This window comes from Balaenoptera ricei, chromosome 21 (assembly GCF_028023285.1).
Source record: "Balaenoptera ricei isolate mBalRic1 chromosome 21, mBalRic1.hap2, whole genome shotgun sequence".
Classification (NCBI taxonomy): Eukaryota; Metazoa; Chordata; class Mammalia; order Artiodactyla; family Balaenopteridae; genus Balaenoptera; species Balaenoptera ricei.
Genome location: NC_082659.1, coordinates 794,408 through 807,317, shown reverse-complemented (window position 1 = coordinate 807,317; position 12,910 = coordinate 794,408). Strand labels below are relative to the sequence as shown.

Sequence of the window (12,910 nt, the reverse complement as noted above, 5' to 3'; positions counted from 1 at the left end):
TTAAATACCCTATATACTTATACCTCGAATACACTATACACTATATGTATACCTTAAATACAGTACATATACTCCTTACTAAAAAGTTTATAGAAAATATGACAGATTTTAAAAGACACTCCAGCTTAACTTGTTTTCTTTTTTTCCTTAACAGCTTTAATGAGATATAATTCACATTCCGTGCAATTCACCATGCAAAGTGTACAAATCAACAGTTTGTAGTATATTCACAGCGTCGTGCAACCACAGTCTAATTTTAGAACATTCTCGTACCTCCAATCCCCCATCCTCTGGCCACCGCTAATCTACTTTTGTCTCTATAGTCGTGTCTATTTGGTGTACTTTATCTTACAATAGATGATATTTCATGAGTAGTTTCTTTCACTCACCGTAATGTTTTCAAGTTTCATCCATATTGTAGCCTGTATCACTGTTTCAACTACTTTTATTGCCAAATAATATTTCATTGTATATACAGGCTAACTATTAATGATAAAGGTTGCATCTTTTAGTGTGGAATAATCTGGCAGATTTTAAGCCCATACATGGAGTTAACCCAAAACATGAAAAGATGCCTCTGTGTTCAAAGTCCTTTGCAGAACCGCATCTTTTATGTGGCTCAAGCGAAACCAAGTCAGCAGTTGGACTGTGCCTCACAACTGTGTTCTCACCAAAGGTCAGAGGCACGCGCAGGCTCGCTTCATGCCATGGAACACAGACTAATGTCCCGGAAAATCATGGTCCCATTTAAAGGTTGGTTTGTCTGATCGCCACGTCACTCAGTGGCTCCAAAAGGCATGGGCGTTGAGAGAGGCCTATCTTGCTTGAATTAAGGTAATGAAAGCATATTTTCCGCTACAAACAGTCATTTAATTTTACGACTTCGTCAGTGATCACATCAGAATCTTTGTTTTGCAGTTTCCCTCAATGGAACAGCCAAGGGAAACGGGTTACTTATTTTTGCAAGGGGGTGGGGGGTGGGGGTGGGGGGAACGGAGCACCTGATGGAACTTTAGAGCTGCTTGAGACTTGTGTGTGCGGGTTCAGTCCTAGTGATGTACAGTGCTCCAGATGAATTGCTTGCTACCTGCAAAGTGATTCGTTTTCCTCGGTGGCTACCAGCCTCAGCCCCTGTTTTAAGGGACTCGTCACTGAAGTTGTTCTCAGCTGAGACATAACCGCCTTCTGGCCGGATATGGACGATGGGCTTTCCTGATCTTCTCGGAGGAAGGCTGGGAGGTCAGGCGCGGGGCATTTCCTCCCTTTCTCATTAGCGCCGGGAGTCGGGTCAGCGGGAGAAGGGGCAGCCCGGGCCACTCCCGGATCTGAGCTCAGCGGTCAGGTCTCTGCGGCCTCAGCCGGCTAGAGCAGATGTAATAAGTGCAGAGAACAGCTCTGAAGCCCAGTGGTGTCCACGAGCCTCGCGGGGGAGCCTCCCTCCTGCCTGAGCTGGAGCTCCCCTTTCTGCACGCCTGGAAACCCCCGCCGCTCAGAGGAGGAAGTGGCTGCGGGGGGCCGGCGGCGCCCCACGGGAGGGGCGCAGGAACAGCCGCCGCCCAGGCCCCTTGGCTGCAGGCTGGACTTCAGGACGGAAGGAGAAAACTGACCGCCCCGCCTGGCGCCCCTGAAGCTGACTCTCTACCCGACACGCGTCACCTTCAGGTGGGGCGTTGATGGCAAGAGCCGGCCCCTCGCCACCGCGTCCCAGTCCCCAGGGCACCGTGAGGTCCTTCCTGAGCCCGACGTGAATCTGCAGGTCCGGCCGCTGGCTTCCTCCCCAGCGCTTCTGCGAGGCTTGCGAAGGCGGCAGGCCTGCGTTTCCGGGGGGGGGGGCGGGGGGTGCGGACTGCGAGGGGAGCTCGGCGGCTTCTGGTTTCCCCGGAGGGCTGCGGAGCGGTGTGACCGCGGGTCCCCCGCGAGGGCGCCGCCGCCGGCTCGGTCGCATTACCCCGGGACGGCCGGCTGCGCCAACACGGCCCAGTCACCGGCCGCAGCGCGGCGGAGTTCGCGGCGAGCAGCCAGGGGTTGGCGGGACAGGCGGCCGCGTCGTGCATGTCTTCGCCCCGCTCGCTCGCTCGCTCGCGCTTCGCCGCCGCCCACCGTCCCGCCCGCCCTCGACGGCAGCTCCGCCAGGCGAGAAGCCTGGCGGCCCCGTCGCAAGATGCCCGCTTTCCGGGGCTCCCTCTGGCGGAGAGGGCGTGCGGGGCAGCTCGGCCCTGCCCGGCCCCGGCTGCCCCTGAGGGCCTCCGGGGACGGAGCGCCTTTGTTGCGGAGGGAAGGGGAGGGAGAGACGCCGCGGGGCCCAGCCGAGCGCGCGAGCTGCGGGGAGCGCTGCTCGCGGCACCGGCGTGCGGTGTCCCCCGGCGGCGCCCGGCAGGGCCGCGCCGGTGACTTCCAGACTCTTCCGTCTGTGCTGCGGCCAATTAGGGTGAATGTTCAGCATCGCCTACTGAAGGGCGAACGCGGAGGTCCTGTGACGGAGAGTGGGCCTGGACGACAGGCTCCAAGATTACTGCCATTCTACATCTTATGAGTTCTGTTGTTCTACGCTTATTCAGAGTTCTGTAATGTTTCCTGAACGCTAAGAACGCGCCAGCCCACGCCCCAGCCCCCACCTGTCCTACCAGTAATGTAGCTCTTCTGTTCATTGCTCCTTCTTGGCTGGCGGAGTATCTTTTCTCGCGTGTGTGTGTGTGTGTGTGTGTGTGTGTGTGTGTGTGTGTGTTCCTAGGTAGAAGGTACTGAAAGAACCAGGGGGAGTGTTACTCGGACACTTTAGAAAAGTTTTGAAAACTTACCATGTTCTTCCGGGAACTGGGCTACAAACAGTGATTTATGAAACATCTTCCAAGTTTCCTTCCGGTCTTGTCAGGGACGCAAGTTTTAAGTAGTTTCTGTGGTTGTCATGTAAAATCTGGGGCATGCCTTCGTAATTGGCAACTTTTCTCAAGAAAATGAGAACGGCTAGAGTGAGAGGGGGATAGTAATTAATCTGACCCCGCTGCCTTGGGTTCCCGTCCCCGCCCCCCAAGTGTGAAATACACGTGGCAGGAAGGAGACGATCCACCCCGGGGCGACTCTAGAATCTTCGGCAAAGATGCGCCTGTGGTGCTTAGCTTGCCTCACTGGCGCCCAGGGGGCCCTGGGAGCCGGGTCGGGTTGCTCAAGTATTGTGCTACTTCCTAATGCAACGCGTGGCCGTGCGCTTGGTCACCTGCCGACTTCGGGAGCTCAGACTGTGGGACTGGACACACTAATGCAAGTTCGCGTGCCCTGCTTGTCACTGCGGCGCCCAGACCGTGGAGGAACTCTATCCTAGGGGCTCGGGCTCACCTAGGAGGCATTGTTCTGGGCTCACCTAGGAGGCATTGTTCTGGTCTCCCGAGGGCTTAGTCTGGTTCCGCACGTGGTTACAAATGCCAGTGCATTTCCTCCGGCCCGAGCCGCGTTCCATGCAGGTCGGTGGAAGCCCCTGCTCAGCGGCCGGGAGCGGGAGGCGGAAGGAGAAGGTTCCGGGCACGTAAGCCCCTCTGCCAGGCTTCCGGGAACAGGTGTGGGCGGCACGGGGCACCGCTTCCCAGCGACCCGCCCCCCACCCCCGGGGGGTACGCTCGGGCGCCCCAAGAGCGTGCGCGCCCCGGCCCGGCCGCCACGGGGTCCCCGCGCCGAAAGGTGCCCGCGATGGGCTCGCCTGAGGTCGCGGGCTGCCTGTTCCGGAGGTCCGGCGCAGCCTGAGCTTGAGCCACCCCCGGAGCGCACCTTCCCGCCGGCGCGGGCCTGCGGCCGGGGGGCTGCGAGCGCGGGTTTCCCGGGGAAGTTGAGGGGGCAGGCAGTGACAGTGCTTCGTACACAGCAGTGAACTTTTATTTTCTTCCCGCAGCAAACAGCGGCAAGGCAGGGGTAGAGTTCAGCTGCTAATCTGAGGGGAGAGCGGGGGGGGGGGGGGGGGGGAGTGAGAACGAGGGGTGCGCCCGGCCAGGGCGGCTCGCTGACAGTCCTGGCGCTGGGGCCCGAGGGCGGACGTCGCCCCACCCGGCAGCTGGGGCTGCGGAGAGTCTGCGCGTGCAGAGCCTCGCCCCCGTCCGAGGGTCACTCGCACTTTTCAGCCTCGGAAGAGAGGACACTCCGGACAGGAGGGCACGGGCCACTTCCAGACGCTCGTAAGGGACGGGCCGCCTACCGGGGGTGGGAACCCTTGGTTGCACCCTCCCGCCTCGAAACTCGTCTCCCCGGCAGTGTCTTGCCCTCCCACGCCCTCGGGTGACTCAGCTGACCGGGAGGGCCCGCGCTGTGCAAGGTCAAGGGCAGTAGTTTTCGCAGAAGGTTGGAGGTTTGATTACACGGGGAAGTGCTTGCACTGAGGTCGAGAGCGGCCACCTGCGCCCTCCGCCTGTTCCTGCTCGGGCCCCGCGGGGACGAAGAGGACGGACCCGCACCCGCGCGCCCCACGCGCTCTGTTGGCACGTGTGACTCGCAGCGGGCGCCGTAAAGCCACTCGTGTTCGCCATCTGCGGCCGCAGACCCTCCTCAGAGCCGAGCGCCGGCCAGCGCCGCGCCCCAGCGCCGCGTGTTCCTCCCGGATGACCCCTAAATCACGGCAGAGTAGCAGGTGCCCTGCTTGGTCCCCGCCGGCAGCCTCGGCGCCTTCCCGAGCCCGACGCGGCCAGGAGGAGGCGAGGCGGGAGGGGCGGCGAGCGCGCTTCGGGCCGGCAAATCCCCGTTGGCAGAAAAAGGCACCAGCCGGGGAAGCTCTTTTTTTGAGTGAAGAAGCAGAGGAAATAAAGTCCCTGTCATCTCGACTAGTGGCGGCGCGGACGAGGCCGCGATTACAAACGATCAGCGCCCGGTCCAGCTCGGCCCGCACGGGGGAAGCGCATGGTACGCTCGGCCCCTCCTCCCTCCCTCCCTCCCTCCCTCTCTCCCTCTCCCCCCCTTCTCTCCCTCTCTCCATCTCTCTCCCTCTCTCCATCTCTCTCCCTCCCTCTCCCCCCCTCTCTCCTTCTCTCCCTCTCTTCATCTCTCTCCCTCCCTCCCTCTCCCCCCCTCTCTCCTTCTCTCCCTCTCTCCATCTCTCTCCCTCTCTCCCTCCCTCCCTCCCTCTCTCTCTCCCTCTCCCCCCCTTCTCTCCCTCTCTCCATCTCTCTCCCTCTCTCCCTCCCTCCCTCTCTCCTTCTCTCCCTCTCTCCATCTCTCTCCCTCCCTCTCCCCCCCTCTCTCCTTCTCTCCCTCTCTTCATCTCTCTCCCTCCCTCCCTCTCCCCCCCTCTCTCCTTCTCTCCCTCTCTCCATCTCTCTCCCTCTCTCCCTCCCTCCCTCCCTCTCTCTCTCCCTCTCCCCCCCTTCTCTCCCTCTCTCCATCTCTCTCCCTCTCTCCCTCCCTCCCTCCCTCTCTCCTTCTCTCCCTCTCTCCATCTCTCTCCCTCCCTCTCCCCCCCTCTCTCCTTCTCTCCCTCTCTTCATCTCTCTCCCTCCCTCCCTCTCCCCCCCCTCTCCTTCTCTCCCTCTCTCCATCTCTCTCCATCTCTCTCCTTCTCTCCCTCCCTCCCTCCCTCTCTCTCTCCCTCCCTCCCTCTCTCTCTCCCTCTCCCCCCCTTCTCTCCCTCTCTCCCTCCCCCTCCCTCCCTGTCTCTCTCTCCCTTTCCCTCTCTCCCTCTCTCCCTCCCTCTCCCCCCTCTCTCCTTCTCTCCCTCTCTCCATCTCTCTCCCTCTCCCTCCGTCTCCCCCTCTCTCTCCCCTTCTCTCTCTCTCTCTGTCTCCCTCCCTCTCTCTCTCTCTCTCTCTCTCTCTCTCTCGCACACACGCGGACACGTGTACGCGCCTGGACTCGGGCACTCTCGGCCCGGCGCTTCCCCTCGCCACCCCGTTAAGGTCCCGGCCCGCCCGCGCCCCCTGCCCTCGTCCTCGGCCTCGGCCTCGGCCTCCTCCCCCGCCGCCTCCATCCTCGGGCTCCCGGGCCGGGGAGCGAAAACGCCGGCCCCGCCTCGCCTGCCGCGGGGGAGGCTGGAGGGGCGGGCGAGGGGGGAGCGCGGGGGAGACGAGAAAGTGAACTCCTCGGCGCCCGGCGCGCGCTGCCCCTCGCCGCGTCCCTGGCCGCCGGGCCGGGAAGGAAGTTGTAACGCCCCCCGCGCGCCGCCCGGCGGGTCCCCCGCGCCCGGCTCCTCGAACGCGGCCCGGGGCTGCGCGCGCTGCTCGGGTGGACGCGGCGGGCCGAGCGCGGTAAGTGCGGGGCCGCCGCCGCCGGCGCGCCCTCCTTCCTCTCGGGGTCGCGGGGTCGCGGGGCCCGGGCCGGGGGGGCGGGGGGGGCTGTCCGCGGGGCCGGACGCCGGCCCCCGCCCCTCCGTCGCGTCGGCCCGGGGCCCCGGGGACGTGGACACGCGGCCCCTCCAGCGCCCGCGGAGCCAAGCTGGGGAGGAGTGAAGGGCGGGGGTGGTGCTGGGAGTGGCGGACCTCGACGGGGCGTGAGCTGCGAGCTGCGGACGAGGCTGGAGGCGGGCGTGTGGGCACCTAGAGGCCGCGGCGCTGCAGCCCGGGGTCCCGGTCCGCCTTGCGGGCGACGGCGGACCAGGGTGTCTTCACAGCAGCTGCAGGTAGTTGAGGCGGAGGAGCTTGTCCGCTCTGCGCTGCGCACCTTCGGCAGCTCGCGTTCCGTTCTTACGGCCTCGCCTTCGGGGTGCCTGGGGGGCAACCTGCAGCTCGTTCTCACCGCGGAGGAAGGGTAAGCAGGAGTTCCGCCGCGTGACACCGCGAGGACTTGTGGTTGCCGAAGCCCTTGGGATTGAGAGCTAGAGGGAAGTTTCCAGGGACTTCGGGGCGAGCGCGGTGGAAGTGAAGGAGGCGAGCGCTGTCCAAACACTTTCCACAGTGCCCCAGATGGCTGAGATTCCGAGGACAGGACTGTGTCTTCCTAATACTCTGTTTCTTACCTTCTGACAATGTATTTGTCAGACATTTGCAGGCTCTGGCAGAATCCACTGGGTGGTCTTTTCACTCGAAACAGAAATATGTTCAGGCATATTACCTTTCCCTTCTGTTGTCAGAAGAAGGAGAAAAAAAAGACAGGACTGGCATCTTTGGAGAGCTTGGAAGAGTATCCCAAAAGATGGTTACTGCAACTGAACAGAACTTGGTGATTTGATTCCTTTCGTGAATTTGTTTAAAATACGACACACACACACACACACACACACACACACACACACACACACACACACACACACACACACACACACACACCATCCATCCATCTCCCCTTGCCTGCCTGGAGAAGTACTTGTAGTCTTTCTAGTATATCAGGAACAGAGTTGAGAATTAAGAGTAACTGTGTAATTAAAATTCATTATAGGTTCTAATATTTCAGTTGAAACAAAAGATTTTACAGATATGCCAACAATCTTGCTTTGTGCCTTCCTTAATACGCTCATTAATTATCTAAAACTTGTAGCTTGTATTTCTTAGTATATGGCATTCTTGGAAGAGCCTTGAAACTTTCGATTTGTGATTCTAAATGCAGAGCAAATATTTAATTCTTGCTCTAAGAGTGAGAGGTTAGTTCAGTAATATGACTTGCTAATCCCACTTTAAAATGTCATGGCATTCACAAATTATTCCTAAATTCTTTAAGGAGGGGGTGGGTTTATAATGAGTTTAGTTATACTATTGTGTATTTCAGGATTACGTGTATCTCTCTTCCTGTTGCATTTTCCTTAACAGTCTTTTCGTTTTTCTTTGATGAATTTTAATATTCCTCTTACTCAAAGGTACTATTTTTTGCTAGTAGTAAATATATTTTTAATTTTTTAGAAGAATATTAGGAGGAAAAGTTCCTTTGAGTAAGACAAATATGTTGTACATATACTACACAATTTTAATGAAAAATGTACTTATATACTAATAACTGTAGCAGTGCTTATATATTGGGAAAATACATTAGTATCCTCTGCCAGTGGCATCCTTATTAGCCACCCATAGACAGAGAATGTCGACCCTAGTAAGGATTGCTCGGTTATTTAAAATAAAGCAGATAAATTTATAGTAGAATTCCGAGTACTTATTTTTCAAAATTGAATCATTTTGCATGGCTGTGTTTATTTTCTAGAAAGACATGTTTTAGGTCAATTACAGAGGCTTTTCTTATTATGATCTTGGAGGCGTGTCATGAGTCTTTTTGGCTAGAAAAGGGAACAACGTGCTCTATTAGGCCGAGGACAAAGAAAGAGAAGGATGCTTACCTTTGCATAGCAGAAAGCACTTAAATAGAGTGAAAGTTGTAAATTTATTTGGAAAGAAAACCTAGCTAAACAATAATCATCCAGCTGGCAAGTTCAAGCTGGTCTTTCTTACCTTTGCTTCTGTCTGCCAAGAGTAATTATTCTCTTTGTAAAGAGTCGAGCAAATAAGAAACCAGACAAAAGTGTATGCCTATCATTGTGAGTAGAATGTGCTATCGGAAATACCTGATCAACCTTGAGCTGGATGTACAAAAAATGATATTTTTGCCGTAGCTGTGAGAGTGTGTGGAAATGCTGAGGTCTGTCCTTTCTGCAACGGTACTGGGAAGTAAGTCCTTCCCAGTTGGTCATAGTCTGCTAGAAAACCACCATGAAGACAACTTTGCTAGTTTATTAATATTGATTATTTTAATAAACTTACCTCCTTCCTATTAAACTTTATTTCTCCCTTTAAAAATTTGATATCTGGGTGGCTGAGGCATGTCATCAAGGTATTTTATGTGAATCAGTGTATTGAGCAGCATTAATGAACTGTCTGCCCTTTTCTTGAAGATATGCTGTAGAAATCTGTTAAGCGAGTTCAAGTACGCGTTGCTTATCTAACAGTGTTTTAGTTGATAGTCAAATGTCCATTTTGACTTTTAGGACATACTTTTTTTTTTTACTTAGATGGAGAATATCAGGAAAGAATACAGTAATTTGCTATCAAACTTTTACTCTGATGCACAACCAATCGTACATCCCTTCGAATTTTCAATTAAAGTTGTATTTGTTTTATAAAGTGGAATGAGAGTGGAGAAGAATTTCACATGCATTCAGAATAAAGAAGCGTACTAAAAAGCTAGTACAGTAATGCCATGCTACTGAAAAGTTTCAACAACTGAGTCTTAAAAATTATGTCATGCAAGCTTCTTTGAGGACACATTCAGAACCGGATTTTGGAGATACTGGCTATTTTAAGAGTCCCGATTGGCACTTTTATGAGTAACAAAAAAAAAAAAAAAAAAAGATTTCTTAGTTTCAAAACTGATTAATTGTTGTGTCTTATAAAAACTGATTTATTTTATACTTTTTTATACCAAGCATTACCATTATGAAGCTCTCCTTCTAATTGAGATTAATGTTTCTGAGCAAAGAAGTGGTTTGGAGGACTGCATTCATTTTGAGTGCTGTTGTAATCAGTTTTAGATACAGCATTCCACAATGGACCAGTTTGCATCCAAACCTGCCTTATTATGTAGAATTAACTTGTTGGTGATTGATAGTAATACTTCTACATCCTGAGAAGTCATTTGTTTCCAAACAAGCGTGATGGTTTGTACGAGTTTCAAAATATTGCTTCTCGTCGTTAAAACATCCTTTGGGGGACCTAATTTGAACTTTCTCTAAGAACTAGATAAAGCATGCAGAAGCAATTCATTAATACATTTTCAACTAAAATAGCCTTTTTTCCCCTAGTACAATATGTCTCAAGGTGTGTTTTCTCGCTCATCAAAAGGTTTTATCATCTTTTGGGTCGTAAATGGTGAACATTATACATTTAGGTTATTTCCTTTTTTGTTTATATCAACATTCTAGTCGAGTTTTTAAGGATTTCTTAAAATTGTAGATCTGCATCTCGCGCGTGGGTGATAACTGATTTCACAAGGTGGTAGGTATAATCCTGACAATGAAGGGTAGTGCATGTGGAGGTTATTCTTCATCCTCTTTGGAAGCCTGGAAAGATGGTAAATGGTACTGTCCCTACGGTGCTATTTGCATTTGTTTCTTAGTTGTGTCTAGCCGGCTTCAGCTTTAATCAGCTTTTTATTCTTTTCTGAAAGACCATGTTAAGATTTTCTGGGACGTGTAGCTTACTGTGCTACATGCTTATCGTCTCAATAAAATAAAATATTAAAAGCATAGACTATAAGATTAATACAGATAAGTATTCTAATATAGCCATGGTGTGCAGGATATTTAAATAAGGATGGAGCTGCTTTATAGGTACGTGTGAAGTTCCACAGTGACATTGTTCTTTGCTTTCAGGAGGAAAAGACTTGGTGGGAAACATGTTTATTGTATTTTAATTTTCCTCTCTATACTCATAGATTATTTACATTGAATCAGTGTTTTTCCAGTTAAGAACATTCATTTAAAACAGTTTTAATACTAAAATAGTTCACTTAAATAGCTATTTTCAAAGCATTTTTTTAGCCAGCCATTAGAATGTAAACTCTCAAAGCGCAGAAACATGCTCTAAGATATACAGATGTTTCATATACCAAAACTACTGTAGGACTCATTAATTTGAAAGAATTTTGATAAAATTTTTGTATGGTTTTGATTCAGTAGCTCTGATAACTGGCTAGTCAGGACAGCTACATAGTAGTCTCATAAAAGAGAACATCTACTCAAACCTGTTTATACTTTAAATAAGTCACTGTACAAATTAACGTCAGTATCACAGAATATACTCATCAGCCGTGTAAATAAAGGATTGGAACCATCTCGGATATCATCTAATGATGACGATGGTGATGATGATGATGGTCATGATGAGACTTTTACTGCCTGTTGGTAACTTTTGCAGTCTTGGAAGGGCTAGTCCTGACTTTTCAAACAAGTTCGTGATAGGTGGCAGTCTTAACTGAGTTCCATGGCTGCGGTGAAATAATAGATGGTTCTAATGCAATAAGGAGCATGTGTAGAATGGAGTGTATCGTATTATCAAACTATGGTTGCATTCTTTGTTGTAGATTAGGAGTTAACAACCACTTAATGGAGATGTGGCAGTTTAAGAGTCATTTTCCCTACCTCTGTAGTCCTCTGGCTTATGCCGGAGCGTGCAAAGCAGAGAACATCCCTTTTGAAAGTGAAATGTTTTGGAAAAAAATAAGTGCATATATTCACACTTGGATGTTCATGGTCCATGATGTGAAAGTGAGTGTGGGATTCTGTTTGTTGATAAGATGTTTTCAGGTATTGTGGAATACTTTTTCCTTCTATTAGGGAAGTTGAGGAGGAGTAGGGATGATGTGACTTGGGTTTCCAGGGGAGAGACTCATACTACTTAATAATAATCATATTATCAGGTTATTTCATAATAATAATTTTATAACTGGGTCTACTGGGCCTGTGCCTCAAAACCAAAAGGAGAGAGAGAGAGACAGAGAGAGAGGGAGAGAGAGAAGTGGGGAGAGGAAGAGGAGACAATATGAATATGAATATCTTTTAGGATGTGATGGTCCTTTGGGCATTTTCTGTGTGTAGCAGCGTATTTGACAGGAATAGCAGTCTATAAACGGCATATATGGTCATTTAAGTTAATTGGGTAAGTACAGGAGAAAATTAACTTCTAAATTTTTTTCACTTTAAGTATGTGCGTTTTAGATCCCTGCAAGAGAATATGAACTTTGTTGGTTTTTTAAAAAAAATCATCGAAGGAATTCTAAATATTGTATATGGTTCTTCTTGTTGATGGGGAAAAGGAAACATATTAACAGCTCTATTTTATAGGTATACTTCCTTTGTATATGGGACTAAACACCAACTTATAAATTTTATGTAGAGACTTACAAAAAACATTCTGATTATTTTAAAGGATCGTTTAGGAGGTAACTTACAAGGTCACTTGTCTTTGAAGATAAGGCTCATAACCAGTATATTTCAGTCATTCTGTCATTTCGTCCATGATCAGTTATACTTGCCAGAATTGTTGTGATAATCCCTCTTGAGATGGCCACAATTTAGACAGAAGTAACGGCTTGGTAATGACTGTCTTCCTTCAGTCAGGTTCTGAGGCAGTTCTGAATAGTAAGATGCTGTGAATCTGTGGTCCCTACTTCCCCCAGAAAAAAAAAAAAAAAAAACAGAAAGAAAAGCTAATCTCTTATTAGAATGGATGATTTCATCTCGAGTGAAGCTCGACGAATCTTTTGTGGTTGGAATTGTGGACCTCCTATCAGTGTGAGGGGGTGAGGTGTCTTTTTGATAACAGGGGCATTTCCAGAGCAGAGGTCCTTCTTTCCTCAAGAGCATGCCCAGCACCTACGTGTTCGGCATTTGGCTTCCGTGCTGACAGGTATCATAGGAGAGCTCGTGGCCGTGGACCACACACTGGAAGGTATGTTCTGCAGAGAGTCACAAGACGAGACTGAAATGACTTTCATTTAATTTTTAATTTTTCACGCAACAAGAAATGCATGAAGTATTTTAATGGGTTTGCAGGAAGCACTTGCAACTGAGTTCATGTTGGGATGTGTTTCTTTCGGTAGTTATCATAGTGAACCTATTGAAAAGTATACTTGTTTTTTATCCTCCATCTACCAAATGCTCTTTTAAAGTGTAACATCTCTGCTAATACTTTTATCAGAGAATTTGGAATTTGTCAACGTGGAGGTGGGAAAAATTGGCAGGGGATTGGTTCTTTCAAATAGCTCTTAAAAAACAAAAAAAGCTGACACAGGGCTTGTCACTTAAAACAATTATGAAAACCAGGAGAAGACAGATGTAAATTTTATTTCTTCAGAATTTATAATAACTTCCAGCTAAAGAAAGCTGTCGTCAGTCCTGTAGTTCTAGAAGAACAAATCTGTGACTTTTATTTTTCCTCTGAAGAACAAGAGAAAAAAATATCATGAACAGCGTTATTACATTTTTATAAGCAAAAAAATGAATATTGGAAAATGTAAATCCTTTTCT

General features: G+C 50.2%; 1 protein-coding gene across 14 annotated transcripts in view; it reads left to right on the top strand.

The window, feature by feature from the left end:
• TENM3 (teneurin transmembrane protein 3) overlaps positions 1 to 12,910 on the top strand; it is a 2,524,603-nt gene that overhangs the window by 1,910,197 nt on the left and 601,496 nt on the right. The window contains exon 1 of one of the 14 annotated variants that reach the window (XM_059909691.1): positions 4,861 to 4,878. The exons of the other annotated variants lie outside the window; for them this stretch is intronic. The gene's annotated coding sequence lies outside the window, so the exon portion shown is untranslated. Of the gene's footprint in view, positions 1 to 4,860; positions 4,879 to 12,910 lie in introns of those variants that run through there. 14 annotated transcript variants of the gene reach the window in all.